At 42.1% G+C, this 22,854-nt stretch overlaps 1 protein-coding gene and 1 non-coding gene across 8 annotated transcripts in view; one reads left to right on the top strand and one right to left on the bottom strand.

Moving 5' to 3' along the window:
- The window catches only part of TANC1 (tetratricopeptide repeat, ankyrin repeat and coiled-coil containing 1), a 263,697-nt gene that overhangs the window by 190,815 nt on the left and 50,028 nt on the right, over positions 1-22,854 (bottom strand). The window lies entirely within an intron of this gene.
- LOC112439113 (U6 spliceosomal RNA) lies at positions 14,339-14,445 on the top strand. Its single transcript, XR_003027419.3, has one exon. It is a non-coding gene; the product is annotated as a U6 spliceosomal RNA (small nuclear RNA).

Here is a 22,854-nt window from a genome sequence, read left to right as displayed (position 1 = left end):
TCCACCATTGCTGAGGCTTGAGTAGGTAAACAAAGCAGCCGGGAAGCTCGAACTGCGTGCAGTCCACCGCAGCTCAAGGAGGCCTGCCTGCCTCTGTAGACTCCTCCTCTGGGGGAAGGGCACAGCTGAACAAAAGGCAGCAGAAACTTCTGCAGACTTAAACGTCCCTGTCTGACAGCTCTGAAGAGAGCAGTGGTTCTCCCAGTACAGTGTTTGAGCTCTGAGAATGGACAGATTGCCTCCTCAAGTGGGTCCCTGACCCCCATGTAGCCTTACTGGCAGACACCTCCCAGTAGGGGCCAACTGACACCTCATACAGCTGGGTGCTCCTCTGAGATGAAGCTTCCAGAAGAAGGATCAGGCAGCAATATTTGCTGTTCTGCAATATTTGCTGTTCTGCAGCCTCTGCTGGTGATACCCAGGCAAACAGGGTCTGTAGTGAACCTCCAGCAAACTCCAACAGACCTGCAGCTGAGGGACCTGACTCTTAGAAGGAAAACTAAAAAACAGAAAGGAATAGCATCAACATCAACAAAAAGGACATCCACACCAAAACCCCATCTGTAGGTCACCATCATCAAAGACCGAAGGTAGATAAACCACAAAGATGGTGAGAAACCAGAGCAGAAAAGCTGAAAATTCTAAAAACCAGAACGCCTCTTCTCCTCCAAAGGAACGCAGCTCCTTACCAGAAATGGAAAAAAGCTGGACAGAGAATGACTTTGACTAGTTGACAGAAGTAGGCTTCAGAAAGTCAGTAATAACAAACTTCTCCAAGCTAAAGGAGGATGTTCAAACCCATTGCAAGGAAGCTAAAAACCTTCAAAAAAGATTAGACGAATGGCTAACTAGAATAACCAGTATAGAGAAGACCTTAAATGACCTGATGGAGCTGAAAATCATGGCACGAGAACTACATGACGCATGCACAAGCTTCAGTAGCCAATTTGATCAAGTGGAAGAAAGGGAATCAGTGATTGAAGATCAAATGAATGAAATGAAGCGAGAAGAGAAGTTTAGAGAAAGAAGAGTAAAAAGAAACGCACAAAGCCTCCAAGAAATATGGGACTATGTGAAAAGACCAAATCTACATTTGATTGGTATACCTGAAAGTGATGGGGACAATGTAACCAAGCTGAAAAACACTCTTCAGGATATTATCCAGGAGAACTTCCCCAACCTAGCAAGGCACGCCAACATTCAAATTCAGGAAATACAGAGAACACCACAAAGATACTCCTTGAGAAGAGCAACCCCCAGGCTCAAAATAAAGGGATGGGGAAAGATCTACCAAGCAAATGGAAAGCAAAAAAAAAGCAGGGGTTGCAATCCTAGTCTCTGATAAAACAGACTTTAAACCAACAGAGATCAAAAGAGACAAAGAAGGCCATTACATAATGGTAAAGGGATCAATACAACAAGAAGAGCTAACTATCCTAAATATATATGCACCCAATGCAGGAGCACTCAGATTCATAAAGCAAGTCCTTAGAGACCTACAAAGAGACTTAGACTCCCACACAATAATAATGGGAGACTTTAACACCCCACTGTCAATATTAGACAGAACAATGAGACAGAAGGTTAACAAGGATAGCCAGGACTTGAACTCAGCTCTGCACCAAGTGGACCTAATAGACATCTACAGAACTCTCCACCCCAAATCAACAGAATATACATTCTTCTCAGCACCACATCACACTTATTCCAAAATTGACCACATAGCCGGAAATAAAGCACTCCTCAGCAAATGTAAAAGAACAGAAATCACAACAAACCATCTCTCAGACCATAGTGCAATCAAATTAGAACTCAGGACTAAGAAACTCACTCAAAACTGCACAACTACATGGAAACTGAACAACCTGCTCCTGAATGAGTACCGGGTAAATAATGAATGAAGGCAGAAATAAAGACGTTTTTTGAAACCAATGAGAACAAAGACACAACGTACCAGAGTCTCTGGGACACATTTAGAGCAGTGTGTAGAGGGAAATTTATAGCACTAAATGCCCACAGGAGAAAGCAGGAAAGATCTAAAATTGACACCCTAACATCACAATTAAAAGAACTAGAGTAGCAAGAGCAAACACATTCAAAAGCTAGCAGAAGGCAATAAATAACTAAGATCAGAGCAGAACTGAAGGAGATAGAGACATAAAAAACCCTTCAAAAAAAAAAATAATGAATCCAGGAGCTGTTTTTTGAAAAGATCAATGAAATTGATAGACCGCTAGCAAGACTAATAAAGAAGAGAAGAATCAAACAGATGCAATAAAAAATGATAAAGGGGATATCACCAATGATCCCACAGAAATACAAACTACAATCAGAGAATACTATAAACACCTCTATGCAAATAAACTAGAAAATCTAGAAGAAATGGGTAAGTTCCTGGACGCACACACTCTCCCAAGACTAAACCAGGAAGAAGTTGAGTCCCTGAATAGACCAATAACAGACTATGAAATTGAGGCAATAATTAATAGCCTACCAATCAAAAAAAGTTCAGGACCAGACGGATTCACAGCCAAATTCTACCAGAGGTACAAAGAGGAGCTGGTACCATTCCTTCTGAAACTAATTCCAATCAATAGAAAAAGAGGGAATCTTCCCTAACTCATTTTATGAGGCCAGCATCATCCTGATACCAAAGCTGGGCAGAGACACAACAAAAAGAGAATTTTAGACCAATATCCCTGATGAACATCGATGCAAAAATCCTCAATGAAATACTGGCAAACTGAATCCAGCAGCACATCAAAAAGCTTATCCACCAAGATCAAGTGGGCTTCATCCCTGGGATGAAAGGCTGGTTCAACATACACAAATCAATAAATGTAATCCATCACATAAACAGAACCAAAGACAAAAACCACATGATTATCTCAATAGATGCAGAAAGGTCTTCAACAAAATTCAACAGCCCTTCATGCTAAAAACTCTCAATAAATTAGGTATTGATGGGACATATCTCAAAATAATAAGAGCTATTTATGACAAACTCACAGCCAATATCATACTGAATGGGCAAACACTGGAAGCATTCCCTTTGAAAACTCGCACAAGACAGGGATGCCCTTTCTCACCACTCCTATTCAAGTGTTGGAAGTTCTGGCCAGGGCAATCAGACAAGATAAAGAAATAAAGGGTATTTGATTAGGAAAAGAGGAAGTCAAATTGTCCCTGTTTGCAGATGACATGAGTGTATATTTAGAAAACCCCATCATCTCAGCCCAAAATCTCCTTAAGCTGATAAGCAACTTCAGCAAAGTTTCAGGATACAAAATCAATGGGCAAAAATCACAAGCATTCCTATACGCCAATAACAGACACAGAGAGCCAAATCATGAGTGAACTCCCATTCACAATTGCTACAAAGAGAATAAAATACCTAGGAATACAACTTACAAGGGATGTGAAGGACTTCTTCAAGGAGAACTACAAACCACTGTTCAACGAAATAAAAGAGGACACAAACAAATGGAAGAACATTCCATGCTCATGGATAGGAAGAATCAATATTGTGAAAATGGCCATACTGCCCAAGGTAATTTATAGATTCAATGCCATCTCCATCAAGCTACCAATGACTTTCTTCACAGAATTGGAAAAAACTCCCTTAAAGTCCATATGGAACTAAAAAAGAGCCTCCATTGCCAAGGCAATCCTAAGCAAAAAGAACAAAGCTGGAGGAATCATGCTACCCGACTTCAAACTATACTACAAGGCTACAGTAACCAAAACAGCATGGTACTGGTACCAAAACAGAGAGATAGACCAATGGAACAGAACAGAGGCCTCAGAAATAACATCACACATCTACAACCATCTGATCTTTGACAAACCTGACAAAAACAAGGAACACGGAAAGGATTCCCTATCTGATAAATGGTGCTGGGAAAACTGGCTAGCCATATGTAGAAAGCTGAAACTGGATTCCTTCCTTATACCTATACAAAAATTAATTCAAGATGGATTAAAGACTTAAATGTTAGACCTAAAACCATCAAAGCCCTAGAAGAAAACCTAGGCAATACCATTCAGGACATAGGCACGGGCAAAGACTTCATGACTAAAACAATTTTGGCAACAAAAGCCAAAATTGACAAATGGGATCTAATTAAACTAAAGAGCTTCTGCACAGCAAAAGAAACTACCATCAGAGTGAAAAGGCAACCTACAGAATGGGAGAAAATTTTTGCAATCTACCCATCTGACAAAGAGCTAATACCCAGAATCTACAAAGAACTTAAGCAAATTTTCAAGAAAAAATCAAACAACCCCATCAAAAAGTGGGTAAAGGAAATGAACAGACACTTCTCAAAAGAAGACATTTATGCAGCCAACAGACACATGAAAAAATGCTCATCATCCACTGGTCATCAGAGAAATGCAAATCAAAACCACAATGAGATACCATTTCACACCAGTTAGAATGGCGATCATTAAAAAGTCAGGAAACAACAGGTGCTGGAGAGGATGTGGAGAAACAGGAACACTTTTACACTGTTGGTGGGATTGTAAACTAGTTCAACCATTGTGGAAGACAGTGTGGTGATTCCTCAAGGATCTAGAACTAGAAATACCATTTGACCCAGCCATCCCATTACTGGGTATATACTCAAAGGATTATAAATCATTCTACTATAAAGACACATGCACATGTATGTTTATTGTGGAACTATTCACAATAGCAAAGACTTGGAACCAACCCAAATGTCCATCAATGATAGACTGGATTAAGAAAATGTGCCACATATACACCATGGAATACTATGCAGCCATAAAAAAGGATGAGTTCATGTCCTTTGTAGGAACATGGATGAAGCTGGAAACTATCATTCTCAGCAAACTATCACAAGGACAGAAAACCAAACACTGCATGTTCTCACTCATAGGCGGGAATTGAACAATGAAAACATTTGGACACAGGGCGGGAAACATCACACACGAGGGCCTGTCATGGGGTGGGAGGATGGGGGAGGGATAGCATTAGGAGAGATACCTAATGTAAATGATGACTTAATGGGTGCAGCAAACCAACATGGCACATGTATACATATGTAAGAAACCTGCACATTGTGCACACGTACCCTAGAACTTGAAGTATAATAATAATTTTTTACAAAAAGCCTCAACTCACGTTCAGCGACAGCTTGCAAATGCTGCAAGAGCTTCTAAGCACCCTAGGTTTTTCCTACATAAGGTTGATGACCTCACTGGCATGTATCTAAGCATTCACTGCAGGACAGCACCACCTGGTGAACAGTCGTAGCTCAAATACCTGAGGTTTCCCAGGACAGGCTCATAAAAGGGAGAGGGCCCTGGCAGCCAGGAAGGGAATCGTCTCCCAGCTGCTGCATGTCCTTCAGCCAAGTCTCCTTTCATAAAGCACACCTCAGCAGAAAAGGGAGACTCCTCATCTGTCCTAACCACAACCGACAGACAAGTATAAAAGAATACCCATCATAGCCCACAGCACGCCCACTCTCACAGCATGCCCGCTCTCAGACCCTCTGTCCGGAGGACCCACAGATGCGTGTGCACCCTTAAAATTAAATCTAACAGGTCATGTACACATAGACATGCACTTTCTCTTTGGCCTCTTCCCCATCTACAGCAACCCATTTATAAAACTTCTGTAAGGGCAGCAGGGGAAAAGTCCTTTCTGAGTTTAAAGCTACAAAGGCACCACTATAAATTACAGAGTCGCAGAGATCTCAAGGAAGGCAGCTTCCTGAGAGGAGGAAGACTGTCCCTCCAGCCTGTTTTTGTGGTGATGAGATCACAGAGTTTAGATTCTGTATTTGGTCCTACATGGGTTTTAAGGGCCTTCTTTAGTAATTACAGAAAGGAAAAAGGAAGGTCAATGAGACCAGAGAAACTGAGTGGTGTTTGAGAGGTTACTTATAACTACAGCGAGATCACCTATCAGACGCAGAAAAGAAACTATGCCTTGAGATTTTTGTTGCTGTTCTTCAGAATCAATTTTAGATTAGCAAAAAAATTATGAACTTTTACTGTTTTGGCATTCCTGTGTTCAAAGGCCTTCTTCAATGCACAACCCAGCATTTGGGCCCATGATAGTTTTGAAAAAATGAGCATTACACCACGAAATATTCTCATGTAAAAGATGACAAAATATACTTATTGTGGGAATTTTTCTGAAACCTAAAACGCAGGAGGTTAGAGACTAGCTGAATGAGAATTTCAAATGCCCATCAATAGCTTTTTCTTTTCAGATCTAATTTCCCACTGACTCCTTCAAAAAAAAACTTCATAGAGAATTATTACAGTTTACCTCGTGGTCATCACTTTCTTGCAAGGATGAACAGACACACTTCAAATTTGTTTATCCAATAGAAGTATTCATCAAAAAAATTTTTTTTCTCCCAAGTACCCTTCTAAAGCCTAGCACTGGGCCTCCTCAGACCACAAGACAAAGGCTACTGTATGTGTTCACGGACCAAAGCATGTCTCCATCGATTCCATGTGACGGTCCAAATCCTCCAGCTGTAAAGGGTTCTGCAGCATTGAACACTACTTTGACTACAATGTGAGGCCCAGAGAGGCTAAACAACGTGACAAAGACCACTCAGGCAAAGCCAGCGTCGGTGAGTTCGTGAGGACGTTCAAGTCACACTCAACCACAGCACAGTGGAAACAATACCACAGAAATCCTAAAGCAAATAAAAGAAAGCTCTTCTTTCATGTTGAATGCTGCTACTTAATAGAAAGCAAGCTTACATAACAGAGGAAGATGGGAGGAGGAGAACTTCATGGGGATCTGTCCTACATTTGGGGCTTGAGTAGCAAAAGGCATTAAAACATACCAATTTCCATCCCAAATCTTTCAGCTTCCATTTCCATGAGACAGGTGTCCTGCTAGTACTGTTACACCTATCAACCGCCCTGAGGTGGTTTTCCATCCCATGGCCCATGAGAATCTCCTAGGTAGCTTTAAAAATTCTGAGGCCTAGAAGAAGTGAAACGGGATCTCTGGGAATAGGGCCCACTGGCGCTTTTCAAACCCACCAGTTGATTTTAATGTGTAGCCAGGATTGAGAGTCACTACACCTGACCAACTCCCAGCTGTTTCTTTTGTCCTCCTGATGGGGTCAGGTGGGAAATATTTATGCCTCAAAAACAGGGGAGAGAGGGAAAAGCAAATGGACCAGGGAAGAGAGCTGAAGAAAGTTGGAGTGACTAACGATTTGTAGGTGATGATCGCTGGAGTGGGTGCAAGGTGTGGCCCAAGGGAGAAGGCAGGAGGAGGGACAGATTAGGCCATTCACTAAGTGAGCCCTGCATGGCATCTGCATTGAGTCCGGCTGCTTTGGCAGGTAGAGGCAGGGCCAAGAGGCAGCAATTCAAAGCTCATCTGTAAAGAATATTTCCATTAAGTGTTAACTATATGAGAAGTGATATGATGGTTTTCAGATGTGAGGAATTTACTGCACCACTGTATTTGCCACTATGATTTCACCTGTTCTTCTAATAGTCCTGATAGGGTTTTTGTTTTTGTTTTTTTACTGAGGATCCATATTTTCTTGCTCACCAAGTTTGACAAAGCACAACGCATTCAAGGATAACTACTTAGAGCCACAGTGCCTGAAGAACAGAGCTTTCCTTGGTATAAAACCAGCTGGCGCACATGCAGGTTGAATGTGACCTTGATTTCATGAGCATCATGATGTTTTCAGATGTGACAGAGGCTGGATAAGAAAGAACCTGGGGTGAAGCCTGCGGGAACACCGGCTCCATCTGAGGTGCTAACCCTATTGTCACTCCCATGTCCCGTCATTCTTAGGGATACCTGCTTGCTACCTGCTCTTCTGTAATAGAGGGACAACCACCAGGCTGTTGAGTCTGGATGGCTTCCCCAATTTCTGTCTCTCATGGGAAGGAAATTCATCTGCTTTGCCTTACCCATCCTTTACCAATGTTTCCCAAAGTGTATCCCATCTGTACTAGAGCAACCTGAGCTGCTCCTGGGCACTTCCCCTCTCCCGCAGCCCATGGGCAATCACACCTGGAGCCCAAGAGACTGCATTTTCATCAACCACACAACTCAACAGTCTGTGAAGCGGTCATACATTTACGATTCTTCCTTTGAAATGAGTTCCTCAGTTGTGCTGCTACATCTGTCCCTAACCTCTGCCACTTCCTAACTGGTGATTCACAAATTCATCCATGGCCACTTACTTGAATCCCACTTGGATCCCACCCTCCCGACACCAAGCCCCTGACTTAAATCACTCTTCTCTGAACTCACACAAGATGCAAAACCACTACTTTTAATCGGGAGTTTGAGGTCTGTTTGTTCTCTCTCCCAACCACAGACTAGGCTTCTTGATGACAGGGTCCATGACATCCCACTGAACCTTTTGCAGGGCTCAGTATATTTAGGCTGTACAAACAGTGGCTGATGGACCGGCCAAGGCTTGCTCAGCCCTGGGTCTTCCTCCATTCAGCTTCTTCTCATTTTCCCTGAGAAAACTTTCATTCTTTCCATAACAAAATTGATTCAGGCAAGAGTAGGAGGAAAAAAGGGGGAGGCCTATCAAAGACAGAAGTCATATGCTGCAACCTCAACTTATCCAGAAAACACCAAGAACCAAGATGCAAATAAGTCTTCAAAGCTGCCAAAATCTGGGGCTCAGTTCATGCACAATGCAGAAGCGAACCTCCTAACCCCCACACCAACCCCCAACACCTCTTCACAGGCTCTCCCTCAGAGCCCTCCCACTGTCTTTCAGATTCAATTCTAACAGGAGAGAATATATGGTTTCCCAGACTGTTGTAAGTTAAGAGAATGGAGGGACAGTGTTAGATCTGGGCACAATGACAGCCCTGAGAAGCTGCGACTGACAGGAGAGAATCTGTAAAATTCGAAACAGTAGATTACACGCTGTTATATTTTAACAGCCTTTCAATCCCCAAATGCATGCAAGGACACCAAAAAAAAGCATTTTAAAGCAGCACAATTCTTGGCTCTGAAAGGTGACCCTGGGCACCAAGAAAAGGTTACTTTGCTCACAGTGTGTCTCTGCCACTATATCCAGGAGAGATATCCACATGGCTAACCTCAGTCCACAAGATCCAAATGTCCTCAAAAATAGGAATGGGGACTGTATCCAACTGCAATGTGCTGTCTCTGTGTGGTCTCTAACACCAACGGAAACCAGGACAGGCTTTCTCAAAAGCACTGCCATTCTGATCTGGAATATTCCATCTGAGTACTCTCCCATTCATTATTCTCATCCATCTTTTCTTATGGTATCTGTGAGTAAAGCTCCTCACCAGATTATAAACTTCTTTGAGCAGATGGACTATGCCTTTGTATTAATGACACGCCCCCTATCTCCTCCTAAGTCACCAATGAAGCCTTCTGAATCTTTGCCAGTTCAATCTGCCCAGATACCCCAGGGCCATATGACCTTAGGGAAGAAGGTATTTGAATGAGAGTGTTTTTAAACAGCCTAAGCGTTTCTGTAGTCTCTAAAGGTATTAAGTTTTCAACTTTCTTAAAGATGATAAAATTGGTTTAAATGTTAGGATTCTGTGATCAATAAGGCAAGCTTCAGTTGACTTTGGAATCTAATCTGTATGACATACAGAGCCAAGGAATAAATTCTGTACTGTTATGCATGCCCATGTGAACCACAGAGGCTAGGGTGAGTTTTCCCTTGCTCTAAAGCAACCTCACCTCACGTATCTTTAATCATTCATCTACTCAGAATGGATTATTGGGTGACTTCATATTTATTTCTTTTTTCCAAAGCTCAGCTTTCTGATTTATATATTTATTTCTCGATAAGTAATAGCACTCAAAAGCACCAATTTGCTTCAGGCTTGGTAAAGAGTACTTTCATGAATTTAACTGACAGTTCTGTAATATAGGGTTATAATTTACACTTGGGAAAAATTGAGGAATTTGTTTTGTCTAAATTGAATTTAAAACTACATCCACTTCCAGATTCACATAAGTAATTCTCAGTTTTCAAGCTCATGATTGAATATGTACCTTACACCCTAAGACCCATTCACTTGCAAGCAGGCTGAAATGACCTACCAGGACACTAAAAACCTCTCTATTTAGGTCTAGGCTGTCAGGACATCCAGGCCTGGCCTGTTGTTTTCAGTGTCCATGGCCCTTCCTTCCCCACAGCTGAAGCCTCTTAACCCTTGCCCCCACACTCCCCTTGCTGGCTTAACCCAGCGGGAATTTCTAAGATAGAGATTTAAATAGCTCTGGCTAAGTTGCTCTTGCTGCTTAACAGGCAGGCCCTGACCTTGTATCCAGTAACTTGGCTTTCTTGCTCCTGCATTCCACAGGCCTAAATCACCCTCTAGCTCAGTTCTGATAAGGAGCCTGAGACCCTCTCTGGATAATCTGCTGCTAACTCCTCAGGGGCTGAGGAGCTGCCTTGCTCTTGGCAATCTTCCAGGGGACTGGAGGTCACTCTGACTCCATATGGCCAGAGAAGGTCTGGGGACATGGGTGCCTGTGTCAGGCTACTCATATACCCTGAGCCACCAGCCCTGAAGACCTCAGCCCTTTCCTCCTGACACCTGGACTCCCTCCCAGCTGCAGTGGCTGGATCTGCTGCCCCCAACTCTAAGATGGGGGTTCCAAGCCCAGTGCCTCGGGACGCATTAGGAAATGACTCATCACAAAAAGCTGAGGGTCCTCTGGCCAGAACACAAGTCATGAGATCTTGATCTTAGCTGTCAAAAAATGTCAAAAACAAAACCCCAACAACAAACTGAGAAAACAGGATCTCTCTTTTCCTGGAGAATTCAACACCCCTATGTTGGCTTTGAGTATGCTGAAGCCACTGAATCCTCTTTTACTAGTTCTAAGGCGAAAACTGAGGAAAATCAGAGAAATGGCTACAACTGTGTCTTCTCTGAATAGAGGAGAATCAGAGAGCTTCTTATCAACCACTTCAAAGCTAACATCCATGGTTATTGAAATTACAACTATGAAATAACTTCTGTCCTAGGAAATCAAGTCATCTTCTAAAAGAAAGATAAATGTGTATGTGCATTTTTATCAATATACTTTAAAAATCCAGACAAAACCCCTAGCTGGTTAAAGTGTACTACACTTTAGAATAACATAAAAAACAGCAACCTTCATTTTCTGGTCAAAGATTATTTTTGTAATACCTAGTAATTTCTACAAAATTCTAGCATTTTTTGCTTTCTACCACCATTCCGTAGAAAGACATTCCCCCCTTGGCTTTATATCTTTGCTTTTTGATCTTGTTAACAATCCAGAAAATTCCAACCTTGCAATTTTTTTTTTCACCCCGGGAAGGAATAACACACAGTCACTTAAAAAACCAAAAGCAGTGTCAACACTTCTCAATGACACAGCTGCTGTGAGTGACCAGTGAATAAAAGGGTTTTTGTGGGGAAATGTTGACTTCTCTCCAAAATAATTCTCAGTGTTATTGAAGACATGATCAAAAATAGTAGAGGCTGGGTACAGTGGCTCACACCTATAATCCCAGCACTTTGGGAGGTCAAAGCAGGAGGACTGCTTGAGAACAGGAGTTCAAGACCAGCCTGGACAAGATGGCAAGACCCCATATCACTATGTTAAAAATACAGGCATGGTGGCACATACGTGTAGACCTAGCTACTTGGGAAGCTGAGGCAGGAGGATCACTTGAGACTAGGAGTTCAAAACTAGCCTGGGCAACACAGACCTCACCTCTACACAAAATTTTTAAAATTAACTGGGTGTGGTGGCAAGCACCTATAGTCTTAGCTACTCAGGAGACTGACGTGGGAGGACTGCTTGAGCCCAGGAGTCCAAGATTATAGTGAACTATGATTGTGCCACTGCACTCCAGCCTGGTTGACAGAGCAAGACTGTCTCTAAAAAATAATTATAAGGCATTAGTTAAGCAAGAAATACTAAGTACTTATGATAAACCACAGTGAAAATACTCAAACTATATGGACACTTGGTTTCAAAAGAGGGTGCCTAGACAGGAAAGAACCCACTCTGTATGCCATGCATTACATGGAACAATGCACATGTTCCATATTACAAACCTTTACTTAAAAAGTGAGGCATACGATCCAACAATCTCATTTCTGGGTATTTATCCAAAAGAACTGAAGTCAGGATCCCAAAGAGCTATTTTCACTCCCATGTTCATTGCAGCATTATTCACAATAACCAAAGTGTAGAAGCATCCTAAATATTCACTAACAGATGAATGGATAAACAAAATGTGATATATACACATAATGGATTATTCCGCCATAAAAAAAGGAAATCCTGATACATGCTACAACATGAATGAAACTTGAAGACATTACACAAGAGAAATAAAACAGTCACAGGAGGACAAACAGCACACGATTCCACTCTTATGAGGTATATAAAGTAGTCAAACTCGGCTAGGCACTGTGGCTCACACCTGTAATCCCAACACTTTGGGAGGCTGACTTGGGAGGACCACTTGAGGCCAGGAGTTCAAGACCAGCGTGGGCAACATAGCAAGATCCTCATCTCTATAAAAAAATCTACAAATTAGCTGTGTATAGCAGCACATGCCTATAGTCTCAGCTGCTTGAGAGGATCACTTGAGCACAGGAGTTTGAACTTACAGTGAGCTACAATCAAGCCACTGCATCTAGACTGGGCAACAGAGTGAGAGACCCTATCTCAACAATAATAATCATAATTAATTAATTAATAATCAAACTCATAGAAGCAGAGCAGAATGGTGAATGCCAGGAGCTTGGGGAGAGAGGAAAATGGAGAATTGTTCAAAGAATATAAAGTTTCAGTCACAGAGGATGAAATACTTCTAGAAATCTGCTGTATAACATTGTGTTTATAAGTTAACAACACTGTACACTTAAAATTTTGTTAGGAGTTAGATCTCATGTGTTTTGTTTTGTAACCACAATTTTTTAAAATATGAGGATACAAACTCAAGGATTCAGATTACATTAGCTTCAAAGTTCTTGTCCTTTCTACTGTTTCATTTTGTCTACACACAAGAGAAGTATAAACAGTAAAGAATAGGCCCGACATGATGGCTCACACCTGTAATCCCAGCACTTTGGGAGGCCAAGGCGGGCGAATCACTTGAGGTCAGAAGTTCGAGACCAGCTTGGCCAACATGGTGAAACCCCGTCTCTACTAAAAACACAAAAATTAGCCAAGTGTGGTGGTGTGTGCCTATAATCCCAGCTACTTGGGATGCTAAGGCAGGAGAATCCCTGGAATCTAGGAGGTAGAGGTTGCAGTGAGGTGAGATTGCACCATTGCACTCCAGCCTAGGCAACAAGAGTGAGACTCCATATCAAGAAAAAAAAAAGCAATTAGCATATACTATGGTTTGAATGTGTCCCCCAACTTTCATGTGTTGGCAACGTAATCCCCAAATTCATATGTGGAGTGGAGGTGAGGCCTTTGGGAGGAAATAAGGATGAGATGAGGTCATCGGGATGGGGCTCCCATGATAGTACTGGCGGCTTGAAAAAAGAGGAGAGACTTGAGCTGACATGCACACTCTTGCCCTCTCGCTGTGTGATACCTTCTACCACGTTATGAAGCAGGAAGAAGACCCTCATTTGAAGCTAAGCAGATGCCAGCACCATGCTCCTGGACTTCACAGCCTCCAGAACTGTGAGAAATAATTTTCCCTTTTTTATAAATTATGCAGAAGGTGGCATTCAGTTATAGCAAGAGACGGACTAAGACCGAAAATTGGTACCAAGAATGGGGTCATTGCTATAACAGATAGCTGAAAATGTGGAAGTGGCTTTGAAACTGGGCAATGAGTAGAGGTTGGAAGGGTTTGAGGGAGCAAGCTAGAAAAAGCCTGTAATTGCTATAAGTGGAGCATTAGGGGAGATTCTGATGAGGGTTCAGAAGACGAGAGCTAGGGAAAAGTCTGAATCTTCTTCAAGATTTGCTTAAGTGGTGGTGGCCAAAATGTTGGTAGAAATTTGAACAATAAAGGCCATTCCGACAAGGTCTCAGACGGAAATGAGGAACAAAGTACTGGAAACTAGAGTAAAGGCCATCCTTGTCACAAAGTAGCAACAAGCTTGGCTAAATTGTGTCCATGTCCTAGGTCTTTGTGAAATGCAGAGCTTGAGGGCAATAAACTAAAATATCTGGCAGAAGAAATATTTAAGCAGCAAAGCATTCAGGATATTGCATGGTTACTTTTGACCACATTCAGTGATATGTGAGAGCAAAGAAATGACTTAAAGACAAAATGTATAATTAAAAGGAAAACAGAATGGGAAGACTTCAAAACTCTGCAGCCTGGCCACATAAAGAGTGAAAAAGACGCTTCCCTCAGCAGCACATATACTAAAACTGGACTGATACAGAGAAGATTAGCATGGTCCCTGCACAAGGATAACACGCAAATTCATGAAGCATTCCATGTTTAAAAAAAAAAAAAGAGTGAAAAAGTGTGTTCAGGAGAGGAAACCATCATTTGTTAAGGAGATTACTATTGATAGATGAAATTATCAAGAGAATAGGAAAAAGACCCCTGCCATTTCAGAGATCTTTGAGGCTGTCCCTCCCATCCCTGGCCCAGAGCTCTAGAAGGGCGGAATGGTTTCAGAAGGACCCAGGCACCCTTCATGGGGTTGCTGCCCAGGGCCCCCTTGGGTCTCTGCTTTCTGCATCCCAGTGCAGCACTCCTCAGCCACCCCAGCTGTGGCTCAAGCGACCCCAAGTGCAGCTCAACCCAGCACTCCAGAAGGTACAAGCAGCAGGGACTAGCAGCATGTACCAGGCTCAGGATACTCTGAGCCACCTTAGGACTCTATAAAGAGTCCCTACCAGCAAGAAGGCTCTCCCAGATGCAGCCTCAAGACACTGGACTTCATAGTCTCCAAAACTGTAAGAAATAAATTTTCTTTATAAATTGCTGAGTCTCAGATATTCAGTTATAGCAATGGAAAACAGCACATAATTAAAGGCTAGAGTGCAAGGTAGGAGAAATGGAGAGGAACAGGAAGCCAAAGAAGCTGAGGTCATCGAGGAAAGCCTCAGAAAAAAAGGGCAACATAGGTCCAACCCTGAAGGATCAGCTGAGGCTGCAGGGACTGCTACAAGCATCTGAGTAAGGACACTGAGCTGGTCCACGCCAAGAAGGCATGCTAGGCAACAGCTTTTAAAGGCTGAGGAGGACATGAACTAAACACTAGAAGCTAAAAACTGAAGCAAGGCCAGACACAGTGGCTCACATCTGTAATCCCAGCACTTTGGGAAGCCAAGACAGGAGGACTGCTTGAGGCCAGGTGTTCAAGACTATGCTAGGCAACAACAGCAACACCCTATCTCTACAAAAAATTTAAAAATTAGCCAGGAATTGTGGGTACCCCTGTAGTCCTAGCCATTGGGAAGCTGAGGCAAGATGATCGCTTGAGCCCAGGACTGGAGGCTTCAGTGAGCTATGATCATGCCACTGCGCTCCAGCCTGGGCAATAGAGTGAGACCCTGTCTCTACAAAAAATAAAAATAGCAAAAAAACACTGAAGCAAAATCAAAGGAATTGGTCGGAGTTCCCTAAGCCATTTATAATCTAGCTCTCAGAATTTGAATGTTCACTGAATCCCTGAAAAGGCCTTCCTATATGACAAACAAGCAATCAAGAAAGTTTTAAGGCACAGCCATCCATTGGGGCCAACCTGATTAGTTAAATGATCAGAAATAAGACCAGATAAATTGTATACCATTTCAAAGAAATAAATAAAAATATGGTATTATAGTAAAGCCCCATGTATCCAACATCCCTGAAAAACTTACTGTGCTAAAAAAAAGGAATCCCTTAGATACTGAAACCTGTGTTAACAGGAAAAATCTATGTATGGACTAGGTATTGACGAGTATTAGGGAATTATCCTCATTTTGTTTTGTGTTAATGTCATGGGGGGATCTTTACTGAGTTATAGATACATACTATTTACAAAGGGAATTACATAGTGTCTGGGATTTGCTTTAAATTGCTGGGGATAAAATATAGGTCAAAGGTTCCAAGGTTGCAGTTATGCAGAATGAGTAAGTCTAGAGATCTAATGTACAATATGAAGGCTATAGTTAATAACATTGTATTGCTTAGTGGTACTTTGTTAAGAGAGTAGGTTTTAGGTACTCTTACCACAAGAAAAGAAAGAAAAGAAAAGAAAAGGAAAAAAGGAAGGAAGGAGAAGGAAGGAGAAAAGAAAGAAAGAAAGAAGAGAAAGAAAAAGAAAGAAAGAAAAAGAGAAAGAGAGAGAAAGAAAGAAAAAGAAAGCAAGAAAGGAAGGTAACTATATGAGATAATGGGAATGTTAATTTTCTTGACCATAGTTATCACTTCACTATGTATATGTGTATCAATAAGTACAGTCATAGGTGGCTTAATGATGGGGATAGAGGATGGAAGGTGGGGGATTCAGCATCAGCATTGCTGTGCGAATATAACAGAGTGTACTTACACAAATCCACAAGCCTGGGCTATATGCTAGAGCCTATTGCTCCTAGGCTACAAACCAGAACAGCATGTTACTGTCCTGAATATTGTAGGCAAATGTAGCACAATGGGAAGTACTTGTGTTATCTAAACATATCTAAACATAGAAAAGGCACAGTAAAAATATAATCTAAATATGATCTAAAAGATTTTTTTTTTTTTTGAGATGAAGTCTTGTTCTGTCACCCAGGCTGGAGTGCAGTGGTGCAATCTTGGCTCACTACAGCCTCTGCCTCCCAGATTCAAGCGATTCTCCTGACTCAGCCTCCTGAGTAGCTGGGGTTACAGACACATGCCACCATGCCCAGCTAATTTTTATATTTTTAGTAGAGACGGGGTTTCACCATATTGGCCAGGCTGGTGTTGAACTCCTGATCTCAAGTGATCCGCCTGCCTCAGCCTCCCAAAGTGCAGGGATTATAGGCATGAGCCACTGCGCCCATGCCTATAGGATTTTTTAAACAGTGCGGCATAGAGTACCTACCACAAATGGAGTTTGCAGGACTGCAAGTTGCTCTGGGTGGGTCAGTGAGTGACTGTAAAGGCCTGGGACATTACCGTACAATACTGTAGACTTTATGAACACTGTACACTTAGGCTACACTAAATATATTTTAAAAATAAGGTAACTGCACTATAACATTATAATGGCTACCATGTCACTAGGCAATAGGGATTTTCCAGTTCCTATTATAATCTTACGGGACTGCCATTGCATATACATGCCATGTTGTGGCACATGACTATATACAAAAACATCATGTTGTAGACCTTAAATATATACAATAAAAAATAAACTGCTCCAACCACAAAAAAGCAATGTAGGGTTACTGAAACACGACTGACAAAGTGTTAATATTTGTGAAGCTGGTTGGTAGATACATGATGGTTTGTTATATGCCTCATTACTTGTATATTTTTGACAATTTTTTTTTTTGAGATGGAGTCTTACTCTGTCACCCAGGCTGGAGTGCAGTGGCACGATCTTGGCTCATTGCAACTTCCACCTCCTGGGTTCAAGTGATTCTCCTGCCTCAGCCTCTCGAGTAGCTGGGACTACAGGCATGTGCCATAATACCCAGTTAATTTTTTGTATTTTTAGTAGAGATGGAGTTTCACCATGTTGGTCAGGCTGGTCTCAAACTCCTGACCTCAGGTGATCCACCCACCTCGGCCTCGCAAAGTGCTGGGATTACAGGCGTGAGCCACTGCACTTGGCCTTATTTTTGACAATTTCTATAATGACTTTTAAAAGCCATGGGTGGCCAGGGGCCATGGCACATGCCTGTAATTCCAGCACTTTGGGAAGCCGAGGTGGGAGGATTGCTTGAGCTCAGGAGTTTGAGAACAGCCTGGGCAGAATGGCAAGATCCTGTCTCTTCCAAAAATACAAAAAAGTACCCAGGCGTGGTTGTATGTGCCTGTGGTCCCAGCTACTCAGGAAGCTGATGGGAAGATCACTTGAGCTGGGAGGGTGGAGGTTGCAGTGAGCCAAGATCGTACCACTGCACTCCAGCCTGGGTGACAGAGCGAGACTCTGCCTCAAAAAAAAAGAAAGAAAAAAAAAGGCCATGGGTTACCCATTTGGTATAAACTTTTCTCTAAAATTTGTCAGATTCTGTCCACTTTACATACACAGATCTCTCTCTTTCTAGAATGAGAGAGAATTCTACCTAGAATGTCCTTTTATTCCACCTGGACAACTCCTAGTCACTCCCCAAGACCACACACAAAAAAAGCAATGTAGGGTTACTGAAATAAGACTGACAAAGTGTTGATATTTGTGACTTCCTTTCACTTGGAAGCAGAAGTCTCAATTTTCCCTATGCTCCCACTATATGCCACTCATCCCATTATGTAATCCTTAGTATACTATCTTATATTTATATATGAAACCATGTGCCCTCTTAGGCTGTGAACAAGGAAGGGACCCTAATTTGTTTATCATCACACACCCAGCGCGTGGTATAGTATGCACCTGATGAATATTTGGGTCATGAACAAGACCTAGCCCAAAGTCATCAAAAACCCAGTTGTTGTCCTGCCAAGAGATCTTAGGAAGGTCTGTCGAGCTACATAGCCTGTGTGCTTCCCAAGCTGATGACCTTACCCAGTCAGGAATGCCAGCTTCTCCAGGCCACCTCCACTTCTATTTTTTATGTTATTTTTCAAAAACAGGGTCTTGCTCTATTGCCCAGGCTGGAGTGCAGTGGTGTGATCTCAGCTCACTGCAACCTTCACCTCCTGGGTTCAAGCGATTCTCCTGCCTCAGCCTCCCGAGGACTACAGGCATGTGCCACCATGCCCAGCTAATTTTTGTATTTTTAGTAGAGATGGGGTTTCACCATGTTAGCCAGGCTGGTCTCAAACTCCTGACCTGAAGCAATCGCCCACCTCAGCTTCCCAAAGTGCTGGGATTACAGGCGTGAACCACTGTGCCTTGCCCCACCTCCACTTCTAATTTCCAGCTTGTCATTTCTTATGAATAGAACCCTGGAACAAACATCCTGAATTCAAGTGGTCTCCAGATCAAAAACAAGAGGTCCTGGGCACACACTTAGGAAAAAGGTGCATACACGCTGGTGTGTACCCCATACATGTATCACATATTCTGAACTGCTCAGAGGGCTTCCCTGCTTAACTCCCAAGTTGCAACTGTGAATGGGATAACAAGAGTGATAGTTGAGAAAGAGTGGCATTCTGGCCACTCCTCTGATAAGTAGTGTCACCTCCAGAGTGACATTACTCCATCAGCCTTCAACAGCGTGCAATGATAAAAACATGAATACCACCAAAGGTTGTTGGGAACGAGTAAAGTTATGTATACCAGGATTTCAAAGCAACTTCTAAGTAGCAGAGCTCTTTTTTTCCACAGTTCTGAAACACTGAAAAAGACATTGATCTCTCCATTAATTTATCTTGAAAATTTTTCAGCTGTCTTAATTTAAGACAGGCTTTAAGGTTTTTAATTTTTTAAATGAGACTTTACATGTCCCTGAGATTTCTCCATTCTTCCTCAAACTTGGCCTTACGACCTATATAGCAGACTCTAGTCCTTAATTACATGCCAGTCTATACTATTTATACTTCTCTTGCATGTGGACAGTATAGTAAAGCAGAAAAGACTGAAAGTTTGAGAAAAAAATTTAACCAAAGTTCAGCAATTCATTTAATTTTAATTTCAGTTGTATTCTGTTAAATTTAAGTTACTATTTTATTTTAAAATGTCTACAGCAAATTTCTGAATGCAAAATTACTTTTTCTTTCTTTCTTTCTTTCTTTTTTAAAGAGATAGGGTCTCGTTACATTGCCCAGGTTGGAGTGCAATGGCTATTCACAGACATGATCCTAACTCACTACCACCTCAAATCCCTGAGCTCAAGCTCTACTGCTACTCCTGCCTCAGCCTCCTGAGTAGCTAGGACTACAGGCGCATGCCACCTTGCCCAGCTACTTCCCTATTTTTAATAAGTTCTACCAGAAGCTTAGATTACTTTGGTTATCTTTTTAAAAGAAAAGCCCAAATGATTTTCAGTTGAATGAGAGAAGGATACAAACCCTGCCCTCCCCACTAGAAACTGATCTTAAAACCACTGATGTCTACCTACCAAATTAAGAGGACAAAAGTCAAGGAGATGAATGTGATGATTACTATATCATTATGTGTAAACTACCCATTTAAAAAAAAGTTTAAAATTCTCCTTACATTCTCATTTACTGTATTATCTATAAGATGATCAGATCATTTGGTTTAGGGTTCTGTTCTAATGAAGTACGGTCTTTTCTTGGCCACAGGTAACTGTTAACTCCAGGCATCTCACAGAGGCAAAAAGACAATCCAAATCCACACCAGTACTAGCAAACCACTTCGAATACCCTGGTAATGACTGGTAGCTCAGAAGATGTATATGAGTGACACATTATATTACAGTTTAACCCTACCTTTCCACAGATGATGGAAAGATAAAAGTAGAAGCACCACGGTATCTAAAAAGACACAACTGGACCCGAGGCCAGGAAAAAAAAAAAAAGAGACTGACTGCCCCACACCACAGGTGTGTCCAAGAAGGTTGTCTATATAACTCAACAGATGTGTGTGTCCAGAGGGTTCTGGCTGTACCACACAACAGATGTATGACCTTGGACTCTTAAATTTTCTTAAAGTCTCTTAAATTCATTGCCCCTGAGCAGCTTCATAGGCAAAGCCAGTACATTGTATTAGATATGTTCAAGCCTTTCTGAATCTAAATTCAGTTCAAATTCACAAATTCTTAGTTGACTTCACACTAAAAAAATAAGGCATGTAAAACTCTTCACACAGTGGCTACCATGCAGTAAGTATGTCATAAATGCTGTGCTGTGGCTGTTATTGAAAAAAAAGAAGTTTAGGTTTGTATGTGTTACACACAGCATATATTTAAATTTCTTTGGTGGGACTTTTTCTGAAGGAAAAAAAAAATCACTTTAAAGTCCTATTCTAAGGCCAGGTGCAGTGGCTCACACCTATAATCACACCTGTAATCCCAGCACTTCGGGAGGCCAAGGCAGGTGGATTACTTGAGGCCAGGAGTTCAAGACCAGCCTGGCCAAAATGGCGAAACCCTGTCTCTATGAAAAATACAAAAATTGGCTGGGTGTGGTGGCATGTGCCTGTAATCCCACCTACTCAGGAGGCTGAGGCAGGAGACTTGAACCCGGAAGGCAGAGGTTGCAGTGAGCTGAGATCGTGCCACTGCACTCCAGCCTAGCCGATAGAACGAGACTCCATCTCAAAAATAAAAATAAAAAATAAAGTCCTATTCTAGTCAGAATTGTTAATTCAAAGGAGTCCGTAATGAAACAATAAATTACGAAGTTCTACATGAAAAGATACAATCCTCTCAAAATCGACTAGTTTTATTTTGTGTTAAATTAGATTTTCTGTGAACTCTTGGCAGCGCTTGGAAAGAAGTCTTGAGTGCTTTCAAGACTTTTGCTCAGCATGCATTTACTGACCATTGCTATATGAAAGCTGCAGCTGCACCCCTGAAATCCCAACACTTCGGGAGGCTGAAGCCAGGAGTTTGGGACCAGCCTGGCCAACATGTCGAAACCCCGTCTCTATCAAAAAATACAAAACTCAGCCAGGCATAGTGGCACGCACCTGTAGTCCCAGCTACTTTGTGAGCAGAGATCATGCCACTGCACTCCAGCCTGGGTGACAGAGCAAGACTCTGCCTCAAAAAAAAAAAAAACAAAAAACAGAAAGAAAGCAAGCTGCAGTTAGGGAAGCAAAGATCATCAAGACCCTGCCTCCAGGTCCAAACAAGTGGACGACTGCCCAGAAGTACCAACTGCTGAGGGGTCTGGATAAGAAAAAGATTGTCCTGAAACCTCCAGAGCAAAGGTCTGAAGGTAGTGGGCCACAGATATTGTGTGGCCCACATGCTTTGTTTTTGTCTTTAACTGAATTAGGTTGCCAACACTTAGAAAGCAGGAGGTTACACATAAATAAGGATTTCTAGTTTCTCTTGAAAATTTGCAAGTGCCAGCAGTATCATGCCTGTATTCCCACTCAGCAACTACCGGTGCAGAATCTCTATTCCCATCACTCCTAACACGGGCTGAAGATCGCTGGCTGCTTCCTTCAGCTCACTGCGTGGCTGCTGGGCTGCAGTTTCCCTCCCCCAGCCCAGTGCACCTGTGCACCTAAGGTGCTCGAAGGAGCTTGGGCTCTGGAGCAGACTGCTGACCTGCAATCCCGGCTCTGCTGCACACCAGCCATGTCTGTATCTTAAGCAAGGAATTCATCTCTCTGGGCCTCAGTTTCCCATCTGCAAAACTAGGGTATTATTAATGGTATCTACCTCACAGAGCTAGCATGAGTGTCAATGTGTTATTATCTGCAAAGTGCTCAGAGCTGTGCCTGATACAGGAAATAAATGCTCTATAAATATTAGATGTTACTACCTTCATGCCCGAGAAGGCATAAGAGTTTCAAATTTCTGTCCTTGAGTTTTATTCTTTCTTTTATTTTTTGCCCTCAAGTTTTAATATTCTGAAGTCATCTACTAAATTACTTTATGATCAAAAAGAAAATGGCACATAGTAGAAGCTATACAGATACAACTTAAGAATTACTAGAGCCATCAGACACAAAGGGACGAATACGCGATTCTACTGCACGCAATACCTAGGATACACAAATTCATAAAGACAAAGTAGAATAGAGGTTAGAGGGGCTGAGGGAAGGAGAAATGGAAAGTTATTGTTTAATGGGTACAGAATTTCTCTTTGCGGTGATAAAAAAGTTCTGGAGATGGATGGTGGTAATGGCTACACAACAATGTGAATG

The sequence above is a fragment of the Pan paniscus genome, chromosome 13, assembly GCF_029289425.2.
Source record: "Pan paniscus chromosome 13, NHGRI_mPanPan1-v2.0_pri, whole genome shotgun sequence".
NCBI classification, from domain to species: Eukaryota; Metazoa; Chordata; class Mammalia; order Primates; family Hominidae; genus Pan; species Pan paniscus.
Note: the sequence above shows the minus strand (reverse complement) of the source record. Positions and strands in the feature narration are given on the sequence as shown.